The sequence below is a fragment of the Arachis ipaensis genome, chromosome B1 (genome assembly GCF_059453495.1).
Source record: "Arachis ipaensis isolate K30076 ecotype BB chromosome B1, ASM5945349v1, whole genome shotgun sequence".
NCBI classification, from domain to species: domain Eukaryota; kingdom Viridiplantae; phylum Streptophyta; class Magnoliopsida; order Fabales; family Fabaceae; genus Arachis; species Arachis ipaensis.
Window position 1 is genome coordinate 116,192,928 of NC_142436.1, and position 9,511 is coordinate 116,202,438.

Below are 9,511 nucleotides of genomic sequence, written 5' to 3' on the forward strand. Positions count from 1 at the left end.
ATTTAACTACAAACATTAAAATTATTTTGGTTACCCCAAATAAATAGTTGAAAATATGGAGGGTATGTTATTCTCCAAGTTATTAATAAACTAACTTGTAAGTAATCGAATTTTATTTGTAATATTATTAGTTCATGGTTACCACTTTTTATGACGTTAAATTTATTTTCCTTACCTTTTAAGTGTTTTAGTATAAAATTCTTGGGTTACAGGTTACACCGTCTATTTTCTCACTCTATACATAAGGTCTTATAATTTAAAAAATAACGGGATCATTTTATTGTTAGCATATGAGGTAATTAAGCTAGTTATTTAAATCCTAAAATTTACCAACTAAGATAGACTGTACATAGTTTTTTTTTAAAAGAATTGTTAAAGCCTTAAAATTGTGTAAATATAGTATAGATTTTCCAAAACATTCATGATGGTTGACTTTTCTCGTTCATTATTATTTTTTATATTTCTTTGTCGTGAAAGTGTTTACTTATTTTAATTGTTAATTATTTTGTAAAAAGCATAAATGAATAACACATCAAAATTTTATTAAAAGTAATATATGTTGATGTAATAAAAAAATAATTTAATAATAATATAAGGTAAAAAATTAATGTTACTAAAGGATAAAGTTAGAGTTCATTTTCTAAATTAAAAAAAACCAAATATTATAAAATAAAATTTAAAATCATGGTTTTCTGTCAACATTGTTAAGACACACAACAAACACATAAAAAAAAAAGATAATTTCAAGGAGTGATCTTTCACTTACGCCAAAGGGCGCTTCTTCCCAAAGACATATGCAGCTAATTTGGTTTGCTAATTTGGTTTGCTCCATGGTCAGCTCCATTTCGGGAGTTGGCCTGAATGCCATCTCGTAAGCCTGTTTTCATAGTTTCAGCATTGTTTGGTCATCATAAATCAATCTACATAACCATGCATGCAGTTATTAACACCGGATCAGGGACTATAATTTGAAACCCACCATTGGAACACAGTTGCTGTTGTTTTCAATGCGATTGCGCCTAATTGCGGGAACAGTTTCGGTTGCCTCATGAGATAGGGGACTCGTTTGACGTACAGCGTGAAATGCAGAGGCCATCATTCGCTTCAGCGTCGACGGAGGAGTTGCATCAGTGGCAGTAACCTCGATTCGCTCCAGCTTCGGCAGCTTACAGGGCCCAGTAGGCTGGGGGCTTGATGCATACAATCCGGCGACGCAGGTTGTTGACTCAAACTGTGTCCACACCGGCAGACCACGGAGGTCCTGTTGGGCACAACGACAGTGGTGAACAAATCACCTTAATGGATTTAGGAGGAACAAAAATACTCCAACCATGGTGGCTTGGAGCAAGTCATATAAGTTGCGTACCTTGTCTTGGGTTGCTCCGACGGTCGTAGGTGCTTTGCTTGGGTTGGTCCCGAAGTGTCTTTGGGGTCCAGATCCCCACTTCAGGAGGGTGTTTTGCGGTGGCACAAGCAACGTCGCACCGATGGAGATGTGTGGAGTTGATCAAGACTCGTCGATGAGTACGTCGTTGTCATATCCAGGCGAGTTGGGTACAATGAGATCAAACAGGCTACCTTCGGTATCTGCCGCAACCACGGTTCCCTTGCCTTTCTCAGATGGTGTTCTAAGGTGAGTAAAAAATTTGCCCTCATCGCCAATAGGCTTCTTCGCTGGGCCCCTTTTGTCAGCAGGTGGAGCCATAGGAGCGACCTTACTGTCGGAGGAGTGGATGTCATGCTTCCATTCTTTGAGGCTGCTGCCGAGGGGCCTCGGAATCATCACAATCTTATGCTTATCATGATTTTGCTAACTGAGTTGGAGCATTTGGAGTAGCATTCCCTCTGCAACAGACGACCGCTTGGCCAGAATTTCTACCTTGGCTTCAACAACAGCAAGCCTCGCCTCGACTTTCTGCAAAATACGAGTCACCGCCACCACGAGCCTAATAAGTGCTTGAAAAAGATATTACATTTTTCAATTCGAAAATGAACGGACCGCTTCGGCCAGGTCCTGTTAATAAAGGAGAACATGGTCTTCTGCAAGGCAGATTAACCTTAACCATCCATAAAAACATAACCAGTTCGACGTGAACAATGACAACATGGCGAAGGAAAACGATATAAGCACGTTTGTTTTACCCCTGCTCAATGTTCTCATCACCATTGGATATACTACATGGTGTAATATACCATCATGGGCAACCAAAGTTCCACTATGCTTAACACAACTCCTTCACAAACGGAACGAAAATAACTAGAGATTACCTCAGCTATCCCCATGAGGCGTTGAAGTAACCCATTTTTACCATCATCGTTGTCTTCTGCCTCCTGTTTCCGTGACATCTCTTCCGGGATGGGCTGCGTTCACAAGAGTATAAATTTTTCAACGACAACATGATTTACAGTGAACGAAACGTGGATAACATATGCTTCCGCTACTCACCACATCCATTGTTAACTCCAGGTTCATTGCACAGCTGCTGGGGTCGTTGCCAGGAGTGTCGACCGGTTGTTTGTTATTACTTGGCTCATCCCTGCGAACAGTGAATACGAAAAAACTATTATTAGAGCTGACGTACATAAACAACGCGGAAGAGGTTAAGCTTTCTTACCCTTCTATGCATGGCTCATCGTGAGAGTCGGTGAGGAACGACTCGAAAGTTGACATTTTTGTTCCCTTAACGCTTCGTGCAGCGGCTAAATTTTTTGTGATGACTGAACCAGGAACGAAGAGACTATTCGAGACCCACCGTTTATGGGGATAGACAGCAGGCCATTAAGGACATTCCCAGCCTTTAGATGCATCCGATGATGATTGGCTCAACAACTTTGATCACCTCTCAGATTGGCCAGATGCCTTTTGCATCCTTTCCCACCAAGAGTTGGTAGTACACTGCAGGTTCTGACACAGAGGTAGTTCTTCACCGCCTCGGGAACTTGTTATCCTTGTGCACGTGTGTATCACGAGCATGTATACCTTAATTAGCAATCATCGGCATCCCTTTTTTGTTCCTGCCTTCCATAGGCACTAGATCCCTCCAAGCCAGGATTTGTTTTCTACTATGAGTAAGGTGTTGCCCATATTTAAAAGAATGTAATCCTATGGCACTCTTTTGATACGATTCATGAGCACATGCATTGGGTAACAACGATCATGCACCGCTTGAAATTTATACTAATGTGCATACCTCAACCATCTTCTCAATATTTTGTTTTATAGTGAGATAGTAGATCTAACGAATTTGAGACATTATGAACTTCAGTGGATTAGCACAAAATTATTAAAAGAAATTTACCAACATTAATGTAACAGAGTTAAAATTTAAGACATATAATGAATTGAATTATATTATTTTTATTAAAATTAGATCGGACAAATCCGCCTATCATAAAAGTTAATAAATTAAATTTTGAATTGGTATAAATTCATATTTTTTATAAAAATTACTACAATATTTCTATTTTATATATAAAAAAAAGTTAATTAAAATTAAAAATAAAGTCGTAAATAATTAAAATTTATGGTTTAACATAATATTAAATAAAAGAGTACCAAGAGTACTAAAAAATTAAAAGTTATATAATATAATAAAGTATATTTTGATATACTTTTCATAAATTGTTTTTGCTTTTCGTACAGAAATATACTTTGCCAATAAAAAAGAGAAGCCGAATCAGGTTAAATAAGTAAGAAAATATTACTTAGCAAAGCAAATGTTACAATAATTATATGACGAAGTGGAAAAAAATTAATTTAATCAATCCAAATTTTTATTTAAAATAGATAAATGAAGATCACCAAGAAATAAAAATAAATTACATATAATAAAGAATAATTTTTGGTGGTGTAAATGAATAAATTAAATTATTATATATAGTTATGACTTGAGACCTCATTATAATTTAGTTTAATATTAATGATAAAAATTTATTTTCAATAGCTCGAAGTTATATTTTAGAACGCAAGTAAAGCACAATTCATATTTTTTTTTTGTTTTATGAATAATAACCAACATTTCTTACATATTCGGTTTAAGTCTTTCTACATTTCGCGAGTTAAAAAATTTCTCTATAAACCTAGAATTTGCGATGAAAGTATAACAATCATAATTAATTAAAAAATTCAAATAAAAGATAAATAGGTGAGTAGAAATTAATTCGGGACTAAAAATTTGTCAATTGTGCTTGTTGAGTTTGAAAAACTTTAAAGAATGATGATGATCAGACATTGTAAAAAAAAATTAAATTGCAAAATTATTAAGTTGTTAACTTCATAGTATTAATTAATAATTTTGTTGCGTCGAGAAAACACTCTTGCGCCAACAATTTAACAAGCCCAATGAGATAATAATATTCAACGTTGTGCAAAAAATCATGGGGAGTGGGAATTAACTCATTTTAATTTCATTCATTGATTCTATTGAAAGCTTTTCTCTTCTCCGTCTCTTCTCTCACTAGTTTTCAGTCACTAACATAAGAAAAGAATATGGAAGAAAGAACAAGCTATCATAGGAAGAAAGAACAGAGGCTAGAAGAAGCAAGTGGCCAAGGTGATAATGGCCCTTGCATAGAGAAGATGTACAGTTGGCGTGGCTGAGATCTTTACCACAAATGGTAAGGTGTGGTGAAGACACTTCAAGAGCACCAAGCCTAAAAATGTTGGAAGATCCAATTCGGTCAGAGAAGAAGATCCCTAGGATATGGGTCGTCTTTACTTTTTGTTCATGCATCATAGAAGGTAGCTACGTGGAGGAAGAACAGAAGTGGAGCAGATGGACCTGTCAAGGATCAAGTGTTCATCAAGGGTCAGAAATCCTTCTTGGGGACAAAGTCAAGATGAAAGGCTCAGATTGATAAAGCTATATGAGAAGAGATGAGATAAAGGTAATTGCATGTTGGTTTTTGCGTTTGGTTTCGTGTCTTCTATCTCTGTCCGAACCGGTTTGATGCTGAAGAAGAAGAAATTGGCTGGGTTAAACCGTTTCAACCTTGGAAGCTTCCCCTTCTATGGTAAGGGTGAACGGCGAAGGCTTGAGACATGGAGAAAAGAAGAGTAAGCACAGAGTTCTCATAGTTACCTAAGCTTACAGGAGTTCTTCTCCTGCGATGTGTTTCGTTTTGTTGTCTCTTTAGTTTTGTCTGTCTTGAGTCTCATGGTGAAAATGGCAAACAACTGTAAGGTTTGTAAGAAAATGCAAGTGAGCGGAAAAATTCATAGACTACAAAATTAAAGAAAAAGCCATAGATGTCCTAGAGGTCCTACGTACATCTGTGTTGTGTATCATGATTCTGTGGGAATCCCCTTGCAAGTTCGGTTAGCACTTAGCAGTTAAAAGCTTCGTAGGTGAGCAAGTGAGGTTCAGGATTGGGGATAGATTATAGACTTGTCCCGGATAGAAAGGGTAGTTCCGACGGAGAATTGGTGTTTGTAATCAAGGATGATTATAGTGAAATTCCATCGTTGTTGTGATGGAGACTGGATGTAACTTGCATTGCACTTGCCACCAGAACCAGGATACTTCTTGGTGTTATTCTCTCTTTCTCTTCTACTCCACTTCTGTTTATGTTGTATAGGAGACAAAATTGAAAAATATCTTCTGACTGGTTACGAGACAAATCGAAAATGCCTCTTGACTAGTTACGAGTTCAAAGGAGGAAAAATCTCCTGAGGTAATTTCAAAGGCCAGAAAGTTACACTGAGCAAATAGGGGTTATGATTCAACCCCTCCTTCTCTTAGGCACTGATTATCATAAGTGCTGAAAATGCTAAATTTGTATCTTATTATATAATCAATTTTCTTACTCACTTCAATTTTGTTATCCCTTTTTATCCAAAAAAGTATATAATGTTACACTTATTGCTGCTAAAAATGAACCTCTTCAAATACACGCTGTAACGTATAATGTAAGAATAATTGCATAAAGAATATCTAGAATTTCATATTAATATTTAAAATTTTAAATGACGATAATACAAAGAGTTTAGATCTACTAAATAGATTCTAGATCTCAATTTCAATAATTGTCCTTTGCACATCGTATTTAAAATTGAATTTAAAATTGTAGTTTATATCTGTTTTCTTCTCTTAATATATATTATTTTTGACAGAAATATAGGAAAGAAAATCAACTAGACCAGAAAAATATTCTACCGAAAAACTATAATCAGGAGATCTATAATTAGAGACAAAGATAATAAAGACATTAGTAAGAATAAAGAATAAAGAATAAAAAATGATGTTCATATTGACGAATATTACAAAAGAAGTAAGCTCATATTAACGTGGATAATCCTAAAGAATGATGTTACCTTAGGCTTCTAGCCACTGTCTTTGGCCAGCGTTTTTTACTTCATTTGTTATTTTATTTAACTGATCAAATATTTAAAAAAATAAAAAACAATTGAAGAGAACTAAAAGGCAAGATCAGTAGTAACTACGAAAATCAAAATAGATATGAGAAATATAGACTATTATACCATAGAATCAACATCAGTACATTTCATCATCAAATAAACAAAATTAACACAAAATAAAATTATACGAAACCAAAAAAAAAAAGAAAAGAAAAAAGAGTTAAAATATCAAAGTGATAAAAAGATTATTTTTACAATTATATTACGTGATGTTTGTATACATGTATAGAAGATTATAAAACAATGAACTTTTAACTAAATTAATTTGTATTTATTAAATTCAAATAATTGATACACATAATATTGAATTGTATGATACTGAAATATGTAATCAAATCAATTAGTTGATATAACTAATCTATTGTAATGAATTTTATTTCTTGATTTAGAAGAAAGAAATCTGGAAACACTCTCAGAAATATGCGACGTCATCTTTATGAGTAATTGTAAAAATTCAATTTGTATATAATGGAATAGATTGCTTGCAAGCATGATTAAAAATGTTTTTTCCCAAGAATACGTCACAGTTTTACCTGTGATACAGATTTTTGCAAGTATAATTAAAAAAATCAGATATAATAACTCTTAAGACTTAGTCATCTTTGGTTAAGTATATATTTTTTTGGAAATTTATTTGGTAACATATAATAAAACATTTAAAAAATTATTAAAAAAACATACTTAGGAAAAAAGCACCAAAATTTAGGAATTAAAAAATGAGTTAATAAATTTTGAGTTATACTCGTAAAAAATCACATCAAAATATAATCTCTAGCAAATTTTTTTAAGATACGTATTTATTGTTTGAAATATATATCGCATTTTCAAATTATATACAGAAAATTTTGTCGACAGTTAAATTCGGATGTATTTTTTGTCAACTTACTTATAGTTTGTGGGTTTTTTTTTGTTAATCCGCTTTAATAAAAAGAAATCCTATTTTATATATAGGTAATTAAGTGTCATGGAGATAGTAATTTTATTCGTTATCAATAAATGAATAACATTTGATATTATAAATTATAAAAAGGAAAAGATACCCATTTCAGGCTGTTTTGTTTTAAAACAAATTAAAGTTTGTTTTTTAATTATGGATATATTTACAAATATTTTAGAAATTAATTTTTTATTGCTGATCAATTAACCCAAGGAATAACTTAAGCATAGTTAAGTAATATTCTACTTTAACTCAATAACAACAAATAGTCTTCCCATACTCAATTAAGAAGTTGTAGGTTCGAGTCTCCTATCTTTGATAAAAAAAAATTCAATAGTCGGCTATGGCCTTTAATTTCTCGGCCCAACCAACTAATAGAAAGTGTTCCCGCTCCAAGATCTCCCCAAATTTAAAGCAGGAAGACATGCATTGGAAAAGTGCGTCTCAGCGTACTATTCTATCTATCTGGTGTCAGACATAAGCTCTGCGCTGCTTAGATAGCTCACTGCGACACTCCTTTCCCAATCAAGATTTGACCTGTCATCTACTAATCACATCCATAGCCACCCTAATGTGAACCATGGTTGCCGCACCATATACCGCTAACCAGTACTTAGCCCAAATGTTCTAAACAATTAACCTAGGTTACTAGACTTCTAGCATTATTCTATTCCAGTTATTTTGCACTTTCCATAAACTTATTGAGAAGTCCGATCACTTCGGATATGGGCATGCTTCACCATGTCCACATGCATATACCTTAACGTTTAGTAAAAAAGTACGTTGTTCATATACACGTATCCCGGATACAAAATCTAAGTAGAAATTTCGAAGCGTATGTCTTTCATATATCCCAGCCAATACACGTATCCAATTATTTTACGCTTGAAGTGTAATTTTCGTACGGTGTCAAAGAGAGAACAATGAAATTGTATGTTTAACTTAAATATGTTGTTTAAACGCTGCTTTACGATTTCTGCACGTACACTTGTGCGGTAACAAAATTAACATAAAGTCAAAATATTTTAATTTGTATGATATGGTTGGTGAATCATTGTTTTGTTGTATGAAATGGTAGGTGAAAATAGACAATAAATATTAAATATGTGTCATGTAACTTTGGTTTGGGTATAAGAGTAGAAGGATTATTAGAAAATTTAGCAAACTACATAAACACAACAGCATATGTCAAATCATAGAAATAAAACTGAGCTTGCATACTCCACACAACCCTAAAGACAAATTTATTAATAAATTAGAGTTTTAAAAAATATAACAAAATATCCCTTTCATGAACGGTTATACACTAATAAAAATTGTTATAATCTTTGTAAACGATGTTATTGCTCCTTAGGGAAGAAATTAATATTTTTTTATTCTTTATTTTTTTCTATATTAACAAGGAAGAAAACGTAATACTCGACTAAATAAAATATGTTAAATGTTTAATTAGGTCATTATTTTTTTAAATCGTAAAAATAAAAAACTTTATTCACCAATCATTGTGAAGAATGATACCCAACCACTTTATACTTGCCCTCTAAAGCTATATGTGGGAAATTTAGCTAGGTTTAATCCACAACTTCCTCTCACTAATTCCATTTGGCTCTATTTTACAAAATTCGCTATAGAGTAGTGAAAAGTTTATTAACATAATTTCAATAATTAAATAATTTTAATTGCATTTAAATTCATTTGGATACCTTACCCTTTATCTTAGCCTTGTTAAACATCTTAATTTTTAGCCTTGGATTACTAATTTATTGCTTAACCTTTGACTTTATTGCCAAAACTAATCAGTATTTTCGGTTCCTTATTTATATTGAAATTTAGAGTTGTATTAAATATGAAAACAAATTATTTGGTCAAAATTTATGCACAATTTTCAAGTCATGTTTAATTAGTATAACAACGTAAAATATAATTAACTAATTTCGTAATTATAATTTGTTCTAGGCATTTATTAAATTTTAAATATTTAAAAAATGCGCTAGATATATTACTCTTAATATATTCGTAATTATAATTTGCAAACATGCAATCTATGTATTGCTTTTGCTCCCAGATCATCTACAATAAAACATTCGAATCCTGATTAAATATTTATCTACATTTTTATATGGCATGACTAAATGATACCGAGAAAATAAAAAAGG